Genomic DNA, 17,716 nt, shown 5'->3' on the forward strand with positions numbered 1-17,716 from the left:
TGGCTTATAAAAAGCTGCTAATACGCTGATTGAAGAAAAACAAGTTCCACAGAGAACCGGAAGCATTCTGTGCGTGCGTCGTTTTGCGTATCGTGCGACTCGCGGGGACGGCGATGGCAGCGGACGACGGGCGTGGGACCTCTACTTCAGAACTGTCGTTCGCGGTACAGGCGAATTCTGTCTGCTTTTAAAAGAGAAATTTGAGACTGATCAAAAGAATTGGTATTCATCCCGTACACGCCCGACCACCAAGCCGATTTGCACGAGGACGTCGCCGAGCCGTCGCTCCCTTCTCCTGGCTAAAGACATCGCTCGCGCAAACGTCAAGCACTGCACGAAGTGTTTACTTCGAGTTGATTATGCACGCGTACGATTTCTTGACTAGGTGCGAATGTCGCCAATGCGTCGTGCTTCCCGATTTCACCCCAGAGTGCTTTTGCTGGAGAAAAATCGGCAGCAAATTTTCCAACTTACAGTTTACCGGCTGAATTATTACCAAGAAAAGAACCCCCCCCCCCCCCCCCCCCCCCTAAAGAGATGTCCCAGTAGCTCTGTGGGAAAGAAGTCCGCTTCACACACAGTAGGACTGGGTTATATTCCCCAGTGAATCTTTTTTTTTTCTCAAACATTTTTTATGTCTACATTTTTTTAACAATTATCACTGAAGAAACAAAGAAAAAATAACAAACAAATGTTGTGGACGACACGCCGCTGAATTAAATGGTATGAGATTTCCTTTTTGATTCCTGCGAACTCAATGTAATCACTTTCCACAAAATGCAAGGAGCATATAAATCAGGCAGCGTCCGCTTTCCGAGGTGCCCGTATATGTTCTACAGAAATAGCAGCCAGCTATTGGTACCGATCCCATTGATCTTTCGTATACTCTGTCGCACAATGGCACTTTTTTTTTCGGACGCTGGACATGTGAGCCAGCTCTTCACGCAACATCTTGGGGTGTATTCTTTTCGGAGCCAATCATAGAAATTCACCACGGGCACTCACTACTCATCTCCAACTCCTCAATGTACGAAACAACTCATCTTGGAGTACAGAACAACGAGCGGAACAAGTATAAATGCAAAAGAATCGCACGGCAAACAGTTCCCGCTACGGCGCCACGCATGTCTCCGATGCATGTCGTCTGCTAGGCAAGAGGGGAAAAAAAAAAGAGCACGGTCGGTTTTAGCCACGTGACTTCCGCCACTCGCACTCCTCTCTCCACTCCTCCGTGCGCGGGTTTCGGTTTTGGTTTCGAGCAGTTACGTCTTTTGGCTTTGTTAAAAAAATACGCTACTCTGTTGCAAAATATTAAATGGGTAGTCTTCCGACACTATAATAAAGCGTCCGGCAAAAAATAAGAAAAAAAAAATTGGGGGGGGGGGGGGTGTCAGTGTCTCTTTAAAGCGCCGTTCACACTGTTGCGACCGAGTACGACTGAGAGAGACCAGACCGGTTTTTAAGCCTCTTGCGACTTCTTATGACCGGATGCACTGCAGCGCGGAGCTGGTCTAAGAGATCGCGAGAGGCTTAAAAACCGGTCTGGTCTCTCTCGGTCGTACTCGGTCGCAAGAGTGTGAACGGATTTTTAGGCTGTTCTGTAAGACCAACTCATCTTTACAAACAAGTCACAGCGCCCCTAGCGGACGCCACCGGCGCAGCGCATGCGCGATATGATGTGGGCAAGAAGCTCGTCGTCGCCCATAAACGAGCCATTGAAATGCGATGTTTTCGGCGTCGGTTTGCGTCCCCGTGTTATTATTCATGTTGGAATTGTTGATTCTACATCTTCCTGGGCAATGTCTGACTACTTATTTATTTATTTTAAATACCCTCAAGGTAATAATACATTGAAGAGGGGAGTGCACATCAAAATAATAATTACAATGTGCACATGTTAGTCAGAACTCTCTTAAACAGAACAATATCAGTAATATTAGCATTGAGGCGGGAAGGTGGTTCCAATCTAATGATGTTTGGAGAATAGAAGAATATTGAACAACGAAGTTTTAAAATTTGGCATACCGACTTCATGACTATGATCAATGGGAGCAGAGATATAGAATGGTGGGATTATTAGTTTACGACGAAGGTCAGCATTTTGATGAAATATTTTATGGAAAAGACACAAACGAAAGATTTTACGGTGATGCGTTAGTGATGGCAGGACTAAAGAGGTTTTCATGCTAGAAACGCTGGCAGTGCGGTGATAGTTCGACATGATAAAACGGGCTGTGAACGGTTTTGCACAAATTCAATAAGGGAAATTAGTGAAGAGTGTGAGGGGTCCCACACAGGTGGCGTCACTACGGCCAGTGGCACCCAGGGCGGTGGCCCTCCGCGACGCCCCCCCCCCCCCCTCCTCCCGTAGCCCGCCGCGACACCCCCAGGAACGGTGCACCCGGAACGGTCCGCCTCCGCCTCCGCCTCCCCCCCCCCCCCTCCCCCCCCTCCCCCCCCCCCCCCCTCCTCCCCTTGTGACGCCACTGCTTGGGCGGCCTGAGTGAAATTACCGAGACTCGGTACGCCTCAAACCTTGGCATGAATAATGCGACATGCGGCGTTTCATTCCGCGTGGACGCCGCAAAATGGACGTTAAAGGCTTATTGGCTAGATGAGATTCTTCTCGCTATTTTCAGTTGCGACATCGCTCGGGCTCCAAAAGCGCGAACCGTGGCTGAGATGCTCGACGTCGAATAACCGTCGATACTCAAAATCGCGGACAGAATCGAACCAAGTGAATCAAGCATAACAAGTCGGTGATGGCCACTGGTAACAATGACCAACATCTCCTTGCATCCACTCTTTACACCGAGCCCTCTTACCCCAACCAACCTTAGAATTTAAAAGTCAGGCCTGCACTTACTTCTTCCCTCAATTACCGGGCCAACGTTTGGTCTACGGGCTGATGTCGTCTCTAAGAGCAGACGACAACCAGAAACGTTTTAAAGATCAGACGGCAGTTCGAATGATCAGGTGGCCGTTCTTAAAGTGTCCAGTCTAGTAGGGTACGTTGTTGGACTAGTTGGTTCATCTTAGTTAAACATATAAAAGAGCGCGCTTGTCTTGTATACTTATTGTGTTTTTTTTTTTTTTTGCTATTTCATATGTTGTCCAGTCTAGCCTTGTTACCTTAAAAATATTATCAGTACATTTGTGACAAGCACTCTGTAAAATTTGTGAATTTGTGAATCTATAAAATATTTGCGAAACATGTATGCTTTAAATTGCTTTATTTTCGCAGGCTCCATATTTCTCGATTTGTGCGAACTGTGGCTGTTGGAAGCATTTGGCGGGCACAATGGACATTTAGTGCCATCTCTCGGCGGTCGCGTAAACTATCGATCCTCCGCGGCATCTTTGAGCCTTCTCCATCGTTCCCGTCCTGCCTGCATAGCGTTCTTCGCTATAGATCTTACAATGTTGCTTCTCTAACGTGTGGTGGAGGCGTTGGGCAGTTTTCAATTAATTATATCAGAAATACTGGTTTAGAAAGTAGCGTTGCTTTCGTTTGGAAGGACCAAAACAACACCAAGATTAAAGATACAGGGAAAACTGTTTGCCCACACGGCGTGACAAACGATGAACGAAGTAGACTCGTGCAGAAATAATTAGCAGCGACTTTTGCCTTCAAAGTACTATAATGCATAAAATGCGTTACAGGGAATCGGTGAGGTAATTGGTGTGTCACGTGACGCATATTTTCCCACTAAATTTAGCGGAAAAAGTGAATTGGTGTCTAGGCCACAAGACGTGAATTTTCCAACTAAATTTAGCGAGTAACTGAATTGGTGTATAGGTCCCGTGACGTCAGGTGAAGCAACGTAGCACCACCTTCCGAGCTGAATTTAGCGGAAAATGCATGAACGAACGGACGGACGGACACCGTTTTGTGATTGGGGTAGCGTTAAAACGCATGCTTCAAAGGAGTCAGGAAGCGATTTTTCTACGTTTGCTGAATACTAGCTAGAATCGCTCCCTAACGTTAATAACCGAATAAACTTGCCTTGGTTTTTCTTTCTAAGCAATGGCAGTGACTAAATGAATTCGAGAAATATGAGCATCGTTTAGTCCCTCAACTCGGGGCCAGAACAAGCGGCCACATGGCCTGATGCCAATAGACCATTTGCAGTATTCCCAAGCGCCCCGGCCCGCACTCAAGGAATCGTGAGAACGGTGTTCCTTCAGCTGTTCAAGAAATTTTATTCCACAAAAATGCACGCTCGCTGCACGTAAAAATCATGTTCAAGGGTCTCGCGGGGGACTGATCTGTAGTATCAACTAGAGTTTAAGGCCCATTAAACAGTAAAAAGTTGATCATGACGCGACCCCTCACCACACAGAGGTAGCGGCACGCCCACCGGCGGAGAAACTCTTGTTCGCCAAGAGAGAACCACTGGTCGTCCAGGTAGGCGGTGAGTTCTTTTCAGATATCCCACAACAGAGGCCACAACGCGCGGCGTCAATATCGCTGGGCCGTCGCGACACAAAGGTTTCGCCACAGCACCCACTCACATATTGCCACTAGTAGCAGCGCAAAGGCGCCCCGCGGGCAACGGCCTTGTGTGACGTATACGTCCAGCCCAGGACCACGAAACGAGCGCTGTTTTATGCGCCATAGGTCCCTCGCCGGTACACACACTCTCATGACGTGCGCGTTTAATTCTATTGCACCACAATTGACGCACTGTGCGTCCCGTACCACATCCCAGCGGAAAAGCCTGTCTTTCGTTGGGAGGACACCCCAAACCTTTAACCATTCAAAGTCACGCACGTGGTCCGGCAGCGTGGACGACGTCATTGCCAGCCACGGGTACGGCTGCACTGCGCCCGGTAGCGGCGGGGGTTGGTCTGCCACCACTAGGCGTTCAACACGCCTAGACGCCGGCTCCTCTCGTGACACGTGGACGCTGAGCTTGTCGAAGAAATCCGCGGTAGACCTGTAAAATGCAGGGGTCGTCTCCGCGCGGGGCCGAAGAGGGCACGGAAGAGAGTCTCCCAAAAGACGGTTATTGACGCCGAGGACGGTACAGCGTGAGCGGCCGTGCTAGGTTGTCGTGGTCGTCAAGAATTGCCAGGGTTGTCTTCAGGGCCAGTATGGGCGCCGCCAGCTCGATGCAAGGAAAGCTCCACGCTTCTTCACAGCGGGGGAGGCATAAGCGGGAGCGCCTCACGAGTTCTGTGCGGTTGTTCCAGAAGAAGGTAAACAACACCGAGCGCACCTGGAGGATGAAGGGGCGCGGTGGGAGGGCTACGCGGGCCACATGCCACAACCTTCCGCAGAAAACCGTCTGAACAAGGTACCGCCGCACAGCCATGGGGAAGTCGTAATGGCCAGCCTCAGCGGCCTTTTCGATGATCTCTTGACGCAGGCTGGCCCAGGTCTCCGGAGCCACGCCGAAGGCGTCGTACCAGACCCCAAGAATGGTAACGGACTGGGCTCGCGGCAGAAATGGCGGGCACGTGGGGGGAGCCCCGATACAGAGCGATTTGCTTTTTTCAGGGTTCAACCGTGCGCCGGAGAGGCACGCGTACTCATCGAAAGAGCCGGGGGGCCTTCACCAGGCTGTCTTCGTCGCGCAGGTAGAGGGTCACGCCGTCCGCATATACGCCGAGACGCGAAGCTCACCGGACCCAGGTAGAGCAAGTCCGTTTATGCTGGGGTGCCTGTCGACTCCAACCAGGAAGGACGAAAAGTACCGGGGCAGCGGGCACCCCTGCCGAACTCCTCGCGTTACCGGAAAGCGTGCCACTAAGGAGCCATTCAGGAACAAGTCACTCCGCAAGTCACTGTACAAGGCTGCGAACAGCTGAGCTCTTTCGGAGGAGAAGCCATACCCGTCGAGAACACCGAGCAGGTTGGTGCTCGACACGGTTGAACGCCTTGGCTTGGTCCAACGACACGAGAAGCCCGTTCGCCCGTCGGTAGCGTGTGAACTCCAGGATGTCGCGTGTGAGAGTCGTCAAAGTATGTATGCTGCGGCCCGACACCGAGCACGTCTGTCAGGGGTTCACCAGCTCCGGTAGGAAAGCTTGCAGACGCGAGGCTAGGGTTGACGCGAGGAGCTTGTAGTCACTGTTTAACAACGTTATCGGGCGCCATGCCCCGGGGTCGGCATGGTCACCACCCTCCTTGGGGATGAGTACGATCCGTCCCAGCCGAAAGGTTGGCAGTAGGAGGAGGGCTTCAAAGTAGACCCGCACGACAGCGGTAAAGAAGTTCCCGAGAATGTGCCAGAACGTGCGGTGGAACTCCGCTGGGAGACCGTCCGGTCCTGGTGCGGAGCCGTTCTCCATCCGCTTCAAGACGTTCCACAGCTCTGTCGCGGACGGGGGCCGCCGCAGACCCGCGTTATCCTCGGCGGAGATCTTGGGGAGGCCGCTGAGGAGAGGGTGCGAGGACACCGAATTGCGATCAACCGGCGCGTCCGACTGGGCCAGCGACCGGAAGTGGGCTGCGAAGCGACCATTGTCAAGGTGGCCGGGCGACCCCGACGCGGAGGGCGTCTGCTGTCTCTCCAAGGCTTGTAGGCTTGTGCGAAGGGTGTAGCGCAGTACCTCCGGGTGGACCGACGGGCTCCCCTGCAGCCTGCAAGACGGTAGCCGTGGTGGAGTCCCACCGAAGGTATCGTTCGTAGCGTCTCTGCATATGGTCGAGGTACGCCCTCATGAAGGGGTCAAGGCGGACGATATGGATTCGGAGGATAGTGTCTTGCAGAAGCCCTCGATGCCGTTCGCGGAGGTGCCGTCCCATCAGAGTGCTGAAGCTTTGCCATTGACCTTTCAGGCGGTGCCAAGACGCCGGCTCTGGGCGCACGCCCACTAGCGACTCCTTGACAAGGTTGCCCAACGTGCGGCGCGTGGTCTTGTCCTGGAGGATCCCGGAATCCAGACGCCACGGACGCGAGGAGCGTGCGACCGCAGAGTCGAAGCAGAACTTGATAAGTAGCGGACGGTGATGGAAAATCTCTTCTGGGCACGACGGGAAGTCCACCGCAGTACAGGTCTGTAGCAAGGCAGATAGCGCGTGAGGCAAGTACAGCCGGTCTATGCGTCTTCCCGAAGCCCCTCTGTTCCACGTCGACAGGTGGGTGGATCCATCCCAGGTGAAAATGTTGCAAGTGGAACCACTCGAAGAGGTCCCACTTGAAGTGGTTTGTCGAACAGGCACCACTTGGCAAGTGGAACCACTTCAAATGGGACCGCTTCAAGTGGGACCACTTCAAGGGGGACCGCTTCAAGTGGTCCCACATCAAGTGGGACCCCTTCAAGTGGTCCCACTTGATGTGTGACCACTTGAAATGGTCTCACTTGGAGTGGGACTACTTTAAGTGGACCCACTTCAAATGAGACCAGCTGCGTTTTCCGTAAAAGACTTCATAATCATGGTCAAATATGTAAATTCATATTTTATTTGACACCTTTGATCAGCAAATACAAAAGGAAATGTGTCCTGAGAGTCCAAATGAGCCTTGAAGTATTAACATTTTATCAGATTACTTTTTTTTTCAAATTACATTAAGCACACGGGTCAAGAAGTCATTCTCGATTAACTTTACATTGCCCCACTTTTTCTAGTACGAAACGACGTATGCTTCATAAAGAAAACCTACATGCTTGGGAAAAAATTAAGTTACCTTACTTAAAAGCAACATTGGAATGAAAAAAGTTTCAAACAGTCGGTATAGGCCACAGATATCACAAAATACACTTTAAATGAAAAATAATTTAATTAGAGCAATATGTACGGGGCGAGGTCCATTTTAGTTTGATTTCATCTGTAGCCACTATTCGAAGGAAAATGTCAAACTAATAGTATCCCTTTTTGCAGTCTCCCATTTATTTGGAAGGAGAAAGACTCCTCAGCTGTTTATGTAATCTTTGTTGTGTCTAGTCCCATGAACGACACGTCTTTCTAGAGAGTATTATCTGTGCGACATTTTTCAAATGGTGGCTACTTTTGAGAGTGACTATTTGACAAATTGATGCAAACTAAAATCAGTCTCGAACCGTAAATATTACTTTAATTCAGTTGCTTTCTCTCCAATAATAACTTTTGACATATATGTCCTATCCAGGCGGTTTAAAAAGATTTTTTTTGGCAATGCAGTCACCTCTGAAGATGAAGTAAATTTAATGTACACATACCAAGAATACATCAAAAGAAGTATATACATCTGAAATTCCTTTTTGCTAAGACAGCATTAACAAACAAAACTTCAACAATGGTAGTGTCAAGAATCACAGAGTGAATAGAATTAAACTATTCAAAGTAGGATATAAAAACAAAATCATGTCTACCTTCATTCACGAAAATAAACAAAAGACACTAACTGTCACATTATTAAAACCAAGAGCTGTTCACTAAACGATGCATGTACATGGAAACACTTCAAATAAACGTATCAAATCAGGAGACATCAAACTGGTAATTGGGATAGAACAATGCTTGCAGGATAGGTACAGTCTGGGAAAAAAGTTTCCACAACCACGGGAGCTGTGGCCGATTTACATTGCTGCACCCTCTGATGACTCGGCACCTGGCGTTGAGACCGGTGCTTGGCTCTGTGCATTCTTCCATACTCGCAGGGATGCCGATTTCCTCGCTTGCGGCTCTCGTGCCTCGGTTGTTGGTAAAATGCCGCGTGGCACCGCTGCTACATCCTTTACTGTTTATCAGTTCAGGTAAGGAAACATTAAATGTAAAAATAAAGTTTATCATAATAAGCGATAAAATTCAGACGGCCTTCAGGAAGGCATGCTATCACTGGCAATGGATACTAGTTGGGTTGAGTGAAAAGAGCTGGCGAAAAAGGCACGCCACCGTAAAAGCTGGTAAGATCTGCGAAACCTTCCTCCACTGATTCACGGGCACCTCTTACCACTGCTGCTTCCGAAGCAGCACCATGTGACATGTCAACAATCGGAGCGCGGGAGTTGCAGACGTAGAAACCGGCATCCCTGCAAGTACCACAGGATGCGCATGCGCTAAGCGCCGGTCTCGACGCCAGGTGCCGAGTCATCAGAGGGCGCAGCAATGCAAATCTGCCATAGCTCCTGTGGCCCGTACACTTTTTTCCAACTGTACATGCCAAAGAAAAGCGGCGTAATACACATTTTTTTCACATATGGCAGAATTTAAAAAAAAGGTGTTCTGGGTTTAACTGATGTGTGCTGGGGTAAACCTTCAATATTCCCATTTATCTGTATCCTTGTTCATATTGCAGCTTCCGTAGAGACCCCCTAACTAGGCATGGGCGAACAGTGCTCTGAACTGAAAGGTTTGCATTTTTTGTAGCTTTTACAGCACAATTGCATTCCTACTACTAAAGGCTGGTTCACACTCTTGCAACTGAGTACGACCGAGAGAGACAAGACCGGTTTTAATCCTCTTGCGACTTCTTAGTACCAGCTCCGCAGCAGCGCGCCTGGTCCTAAAAAGTCACAAGAGGATTAAAAACCGGTCTTGTCTCTCTCAGTCGTACTCGGTTGCAAGAGTGTGAACGAGCCTTAACTCACAAAAAGCTATTTTAGATCCCCGCCTCTGCTCAATTCACATGTCCAAACGCCTCATGCTCTTGCGCACATCTTGGATTTTTTGCGACAGAATGGTAGACATGTTCTTGAGGGCATGTGTCACAGATATTCCTGTTCGGGATCCCCAGTATGTCACTGTCTCTGCAAGACAGCAGAAAGCAAAGTGTATTACGCACAGATCACACATACAAAAAATATGTGCAAACTTACCAATCACCAGCGCCACTTTTTCAGGGGTCAACTCCTTCCTTGCAGTGGCACCAGACTTATAATAGTCTTTTGGGGCTAATTTACCCCCATAGGTTCGTTCGGCCAGCCCCCGACGACTCCAAATTGCTTGTGATATGTCCTTTGCTACTAGCGCTGGCTTTGTCTGTCCCATGGGTTTCTTTGCTTGCTTGCTGCCAACCGTCAGGCCCCTTTTCAAGTGGAACTACAGAAGTAGTAGAAACATCATTTAGAAGCGACCTTGAATACATGTTAATTATATGCTTACCCTGCCACCACCGATGTCAGTAAAAGGAGCATGACCCGCAGCCTGAAGGTCATCCACTGAGGAGAGGCCATGATTTCATAAGTTAGCCAAAATATTGAAAAGAGCACTAAAACAACAGTGGTGCCTAGTCAACTTGGCTACTTTACCTGTGGCTGATGGGGATCCCGAGGTGGCTCTTTGGAAGCTCCTGGGTTGGTCATCTCTTGGGAGGGTACTTGGGGGATCCCTTGGGGGCGAATCTAGCTGCTCAGTGTTGGGCACTTCTGGGGGTCCTCTGGCCAAGCTTACTGGAAGATTGGGAGGAGGTGTTGCTCGTGCTCTCTGCACACTTGTCTCCGGGACGTGTCGATGTGGTATGCAGCCTGAAACATATGTGTCCCTCAAGTATTGAACTTTAAATGTAACACTGGGTAAAGTTGTGGATAGGTTATTCATTGTAAGTCATTTTCTTATCAATACTTCTGCAAGTTGAGTCAAGAATGCTCAGCATATTATAGCATACATGTACTGGACAGGCCTCATAATTCTGTGTGAGCGACAGGCCAATTATGACATATAAAATATGACTGTCACATTAGACTGCTGCACTATAAATTATTGCCCAAGTTTACCACTGTTTAATCTTGGAATCCATGGATCTTCTTGTTGGGAATCTATAAACAAAAACAAAAGTATGACCTACAGGCTACAATCCATCATAGTTAATACATATTACCAAACACTCTTACAACTTTACTAAAGCTACAAAATACTCAGGTCATAACATTAATTTCAGATAACTCAAAACGGCCAGCGAGATCCATATGAACACACTGGTGCCCTAATAATTAAGGCTGACAACGGGAAGCAGATTGACTTTTGAAAGATGGGGCCATTTAGATGTTACTTTCTTTACCTTCATACTAAAGAGTGTTTTTCTGTGCTCAAACCTGTAGGTGAAAATGGCAGAAATTCCCACTGGCAAGAGATCTTTTAGCCAACACCTCACATCTAGTAGTTTATAAAAAAATTTATTCTATCAGTTCAGTTCTGTTTAAGTTAATAAAAACATGTCAGTATAAGCTCATGGGCTCCTTACCTGGACGAACTGCCTGCACTTCTGGCAGCTGAATAGGCCTTCTTGACTCCAGTTTCTCCTCAACTGAACAAATGATAAACACTACCTTAGTTTGGAAACCTCTACCGTAATGCAAACCAACATGAAAACCTTAAACCTCAGGGGAAAAAATAATATTTCGATTAAGCATTATACACCAATTTCAACCAAGCAAATCATTAAAAATTGCCCCTATATATTTAAGGAGAGATTAGTTCAGAAATGTGACAGCTCATCAGATGCATATGATGATAACGTCAAAAAAGTAAGCCATCAAAAAGAAATGAAGTATTTTCTGTATGTATGAAACAACACGGGCATGCAGTCTCCAAAAATACACTGAATAGAACCACAGGCTTCTATGCAAACAGCTGAATGAATGAAGACATACTTACTGGCTGCCAGCTTGCTAGCGATAGTCCCATTCATAGATTTTATGATGTTGGTGAGTTGGGCCTTCTCTTTGATGGCTTCCTCACAGCGGTGGCGCCAGTACCTCGCCTCGCTTCTGGCACGCTTCAGCTCTGACGCAGAAACGACATAGTCATCACTGTCGCTGTCCGATTCAGTTGCAGGACGACGTCGTTTTGTAGAGACCTGAGCAGTAAAAAATTTAGACCATTGTGCACGCAAAGTATCAAAATCTTGTGTTAAATGCATATTTATGGACCACATACCCGGACGGCACAGGCGGCTTCATTTTTTTCCCTAGAGTTTTCCAGATGCTCTTGAAGGATGCTCTGATAGGCAGAGCTCTTAGATGCCAACTGGTGCACTTCCTGCCTTTTCTTCTCCTGTAAAAAGTTACGAAAGTCCTGAAAGACTATGAAAATGCACTAAGTATAAATGAGTGCAACATACCTGTTTGGATGTTTGCTTCTGAGAAGCAGGTGCCTCATGCTCACTTCCTTCTCCAGTTTCAAAATCTGAAGGGTGGATTACGGCCTTGAGCACCTTTCTGGATGCCCTCTTCGCTTGCAGTTCTTCGGAATCTGTGTTACAACAACAAAAAAAAATTACTTAAAATAGTACATAAAATATTTATACAACAGAGTTTGGCACTTATTAGGTCGCAATTTTGAGATATATGAATGCAAGAACATAGGCTCCTTTGATATCCAATGCTACCCGTTATGCCTTTTGACTAGTAATTGTTATCTCTATACACTGCGCGAGTATGAATAAGTTGTCATCTAGTCGTCTATCGGTGCTGTTGCCAGCAAAAATGATTGACACATTTTGCTTGTTCTTTCTCTCCCTGCTATTTTGGGGTAAGAGTCACACTATTACCACGCGACGAAGCGAGTGTGACGCAAAATTACGCATTTACCTAGTGTTGGCCAGTGAATTCCTCGCATAACGATTGTGTGTACACTGGCAAGTGAAATAAAAGGCTGTCATCAAAACTACCAAAACTTGAGCCATATAAATACTACTAAAACACTTAATCACCGTTTAACGTAGTTTTGCTCTTGCACAGTTTGCGGTGCTGGTCTTTCCACGTGCAGTGGGCCCAAACCTTCTGACGAACAGCACGCGGATTTCGAAAGGGGCTCTTAACTCGTCCAGTGAGAAAATGCGGATTACGTGCGCATGCTAGTCGTTGCGAGCAGTGTACATGTGGCTGACATATTTGATATTTCCCATCAGTGGCTGCCTAATTAAATTAAATGACCGCGAACACCACGCAGACACGTTTCCCTTGAAGTCGCGCGTCCGCGCGTATTTCATGAATATGATCACGCCCTCCTAATTTTATGTATTATTTATTTGTAATAATTAAGTCTCCAATTACTTACTTGCCAGAAGCAGCACTTGCGAAGGATACGATCCAGTGTTCTCGGAGTTTTCATTGTCCTCCCAGAACGTCGTGTATACTCCGTTCTTATCGAAGTCATTTTCGTTGACCGGATGAAAGTCCTTAATGCACCGCACCGGAACAACGTACCCCTTGTGATCAAAATCTTTAAAAAAAACGAACTAGCGCGAACATCGTTTCGATGATGTAATAGGAATTCGCGATTAACTAATCTCCAGCACAAAAATGTTCTGGAATCTGCATCCGGAGTGCCGACGCTGTGGTGGCTGTGGATCGGATTGGAATCGGATCTATGATTAGGCTTGAAAAATTATGACCACATAATCTACATTTAAAGAAACGTACTATTACAACTAGATTAAAGATAACAGAGATTTTTTATTGAAATGTTTGGCAATTATAAAGCATGTGTAAACGAAGTAAACGTAAGTTTCCCCCTTAACCAGTTACAGGGGCAATAGCCAACGAAATCCAATCCCAATCCAAAGAACTGGACAACTAGCTAGCAAAGCCAACAAAGCCACATTTGGTTCACGGCGAACATGATTTCGTTGAACTTCGGAAAATTAACGTTGTTTTTCAGTTTAGTTGGAGCTGCTGAGCAAGATTGACTGCCTGTAGCTAACCGGGCCGATCTAGACTTCTGTTGACTGGACCGTGATCGTTTTGTGTTGTTTCTCGACTGGAACATGCTGTGAACGTACGACGATGAGCCTGAGCAAATTCAGAACTTGTAAGCGATATCTTGAGCCCGACGCATGGGATGAACCGTTACCAAGATCAACAGTACACGAGATAAGAAAAAGGGTGCTCGTGTCTCCAAGTGTTCCCTGTCCACGCCATAATTCGGGGTGGCCAAACCCTGCGACTGCTTCGACTACTCGTGGAGCATCGGACAGCAGCTGCGGAGATGAACCAAACAACCACTCGAGATCTGAAGGGAGTGATCCGTCGCACGTACTTATAGACGATGATCCAGGAGATCACACGGCTGCTGAAGACAGCGGTTCGGCGCCCTACGATGAAGACGAACATCACTCTTCAACCGATACTCATCCAGGCACCAGTTCTGCCTGCTCCCCGTTCCTGCTGGAGTTTGTGACCCCTCTTCGAGATGGGAGCTCCATGTCTGTAGGAGATGTCCTTGTCCTCATCATAGACATAGCGATAAAGCATGACTTAGAATGGACGGCCATAGAGGACCTCCTAAAGTTCGGAAATATTCTGTTGGGAAAGAATGTTCTTCCAGAGAGCAAATACTTGTTCAGGAAGTTTTCTGGAGCTTCACCGGAAGAGATGCAGTTCCACTTCTACTGCCCTACTTGTGATCAACTTCTGACGAAAACTGGAGGAAAGCTACCAGAGCGCAACAACATATCGAGCACGTGTTCGATATGCGGAAAGCATTACGTTGGTCGCCAGTTAATGGCAAATGGGAACTCTTTTGTTAGCTTGCCGCTGGATAAGCAATTCACCTCTCTCCTTGCGGACAGTACTGCGAGAGAGCAGCTCTTGGAGTCATTGAGCCGCACAAAGGCACCAGAAAATACTGGTGTATCGGGCATCACCGACGGCTCTTTCTACAAGCAACAGCGAGAGAAGCTCAACTGCAGAAAACAGGACCTGACGCTGACCACGAGTGCAGACGGGAGTCCGATGTTCAAGTCGTCAAACTACTCCATCTGGCCCGTGCTCTTCACCCTGAACGAGCTGCCACCACACCTGCGCTGGCGCAACGTCATTTGTTCTCTCCTGTGGTACGGTACGAAGCACCCAAATATGACGCTGCTCCTTCAAGCGTTCGCCGACTAGATGAGGGAGCTCTCCAGGGATGGGATATCTTGGAATACAGGTGGCCAAGATATACATTCAAAGGTATGTTTCTATATATATGCTCTTGACACAGTCTTATCTTATATTTTATTTCTTTGCATTACATTTTGAGCAGCCTTCGCCCTAAGGCTTGCGGCTATGCATTTATGCCAGGAGTTACTTTTTTTATTTCTTTTGTATAGCCTCTGGTTGAAAAAAATGAAGTCCTAACTTCTTCAATACAATAGACATCTGATATGAAACTACATCAATACATATTTAACAGAATTGGAGGAAAAATGCAAAGAAGACCTTAGTACCTATCTCACCAGTTCAGCTACTTCTTTTTTAAATTAGTTTCTAATAGTATTTATAAAATGTATTACATTGTTATGGAGTTATTAGAAAACAATTTCCATGCAACTATAAAATGCACCGAGCTATATTCTTTGGTGTCTCTTACGTTTTTAGGTCTACTGCATAACCACTGTCGCAGACGCTTCAGCGAGGGCCTCTATGCAGAACTTGGTGCAGTTCAACGGGTACTATGGCGGTGCTTGGTGCTTACACCCTGGAGTTTTCGTCGAAGGTACAGTCAAATAAGTTTATTCTTTGAAGGATCATTCTCAGTTGCTAGGCAAAGCACTAATGTTCATGTTTCATTGTGCAGGCAGCGTGAAGTACCCGGTGACAGTAGCTGTTAATGACAGGACTGAGGCTTCTATGTTGTCTGATATGACAAGTGCAGCAGCGACAAGCCACGCCGTCAACGGGGTTAAGGGGCCACCGCCTCTCATAAATGTTCCGGGATTCGACATAGTTTGGAGTTTTTGGCCCGATTATATGCACTGTGCCCTCCTTGGTGTTGTGCGTCAAGTCACCGAAATCTGGTTCTCGAACGTCGGCGAGGACCATTACATAGGGGCCCCTAGGGCTTTGGCTGTGGCGGACCAGCGGCTCCATGGTCAGAGGCCGCACCTGTGCTTCAATCGTCCACCATGGTCGATTAAGCTCAGCAAGTATTGGAAGGCGTCAGAATGGGAGGCATGGCTGCTTTATTACTGCCTGCCCTGCCTGAGGGATATCCTTTCAGAAGAGCTTCTCGAGCATTTTGCGCTCCTTGTTTCTGGACTTTACCTCTTGCTGCGGAACCATGTCACGCTGGAAGAAGTCGGTACAAGCACTACCAAGATCACAGAGTTTGTCGTGCTGCCCGCATTTTCAACCTGCGCGTGAAACGGTGTCCACTAACCTCAAAACTTGTATTTGTTAGGGAATTTCAGATCACCTGGTAAAGTCAAAGAATTACCGGATTTTGTTGGCTAAATCAGGGAAAATGACCGTGCCACTTGCACTGCAGTGCAAGTGGCACGGCAGTGCAGAAAGAGACGCAGCAGTCGTGCGTCGGCATGGCCGTGCTGAATATTGCCAGGCATGTGATATGTCAAGCAAAGAAACAGTCAGAAAATTTTATCGAAATGGTCACGAAAAACCTAAAAGTCTGGGTTTTTTAAAGTAGGTGCGAAGAGTAACGTGATTTCAACGCGATCAGGAGCAGCACAAATGTAATCAACTGCCTCCTAATGTGCCAAAATAAATAGATTGAACAGAGATATATTAGGAACAAGTTGGCAGTCCTGTACACTCAGGTTCATATGCTACACAATCACGTTTTAAACAAAATATCTAGTTGTACAAAGAGCATTCTCCAACTCACCAGATATTTGTATCACCAACAACTACCTCCAAATTCTAATTTTTTCATGAAAGATCTTTGTAAGCTGCTATTTTTTTACTTTGTCTGCATTCTTTTTTTTGTAGATATAATTGGTTTATTTTGTTCTATATGAGATGCCCCCTCATTGTTACATTGTTCCTCTTGTTAACCTTAAATTGTATATATGGTAGTAATTATGCTGAAAATTGTCCTGGCAGAAGTGAAACAAAGATATACCATTCAACAAACAAGCAGTGTGTTTGTTGTTATTTTCGGAATCATCTGTTTAGTTGACAAACAGAAGTTTTACTATCTCGCCAACTTGAAGTAAATATATATCCTGAACTTTGAAACCATTCATTTGTTTTAATTTTTTAGTCATTACAAGGGTTTACTTGACAAACTGAGAAGGTGTACTATCTTGCAAGTCTGGTAAATCACAAACATTTGCCAAGTTTGCCTTCGGTTAATCACAGTCGTAAAGGCAGAATTAGCAGTGGGGAGAATCCGTCAAGTGCAGTGTGCCATGTTCTCCGGTGCTGATCTGATGATAGGAGTCTTGTCGCTCCTTCCATTGGCAATACCAAACAAACCTCTTGCGTCTTGCAGAGAGCCCTTCTTGCTTGTTGTTAGTAGCTATAACTCCCCCCAAAATATGAATTCCAGACATTTCTGTGTCGCCACGTTCACTGAGGTTGGGCTTAGCATAAACTTGGAAGCAGTCAGGAAACAATTGCAGGGCTCCTTTTAAAGACTGCCAGAACGCCCCCCTCCAGCATGTGCTCGTTTCCTTCACCGGACGTAGGGTGGGGTTGTGCACGTGCATGCTTGTCATGAAGTTCAGAAATCTCGTGCAAGAGGCGGAACTTTTTGAGCAGTCTTAACCTTTCACCGACTAGAGTAGCTCGAAGTGTACAAGGGACGACCAATGTGCCTACCAAGTGGGACCACTTCAAGAACCACTTGTATCCAAGTGGTCACAACTGGACCTCAAGTGGGACCAGTGCAAGGACCACTTGCATCAAAGTGGTCACAACTGGACATGAAGTGGGACCACTTGCATCCAAGTGGCCACAACTGGACATCAAGTGGGACCACTTCAAGGACCACTTGCATCCAAGTGGTCACAACTGGACATCAAGTGGAACCACTTTAAATCAAGTGGGACCACTTGAAATCCCACTTCATATTTTCACCTGGGATGCAGTCAGGACCATCCGTCCACGAGGTCGAAGTGCC

At 47.0% G+C, this 17,716-nt stretch overlaps 1 pseudogene; it reads left to right on the forward strand.

Moving 5' to 3' along the window:
• The first annotated feature begins 13,334 nt into the window (after positions 1–13,334).
• LOC115315908 lies at positions 13,335–15,996 on the forward strand (annotated as a pseudogene).
• Positions 15,997–17,716: the final 1,720 nt, after the last annotated feature.

The sequence above is a fragment of the Ixodes scapularis genome, unplaced genomic scaffold (genome assembly GCF_016920785.2).
Source record: "Ixodes scapularis isolate PalLabHiFi unplaced genomic scaffold, ASM1692078v2 PGA_scaffold1__304_contigs__length_218370807, whole genome shotgun sequence".
Taxonomy (NCBI): domain Eukaryota; kingdom Metazoa; phylum Arthropoda; class Arachnida; order Ixodida; family Ixodidae; genus Ixodes; species Ixodes scapularis.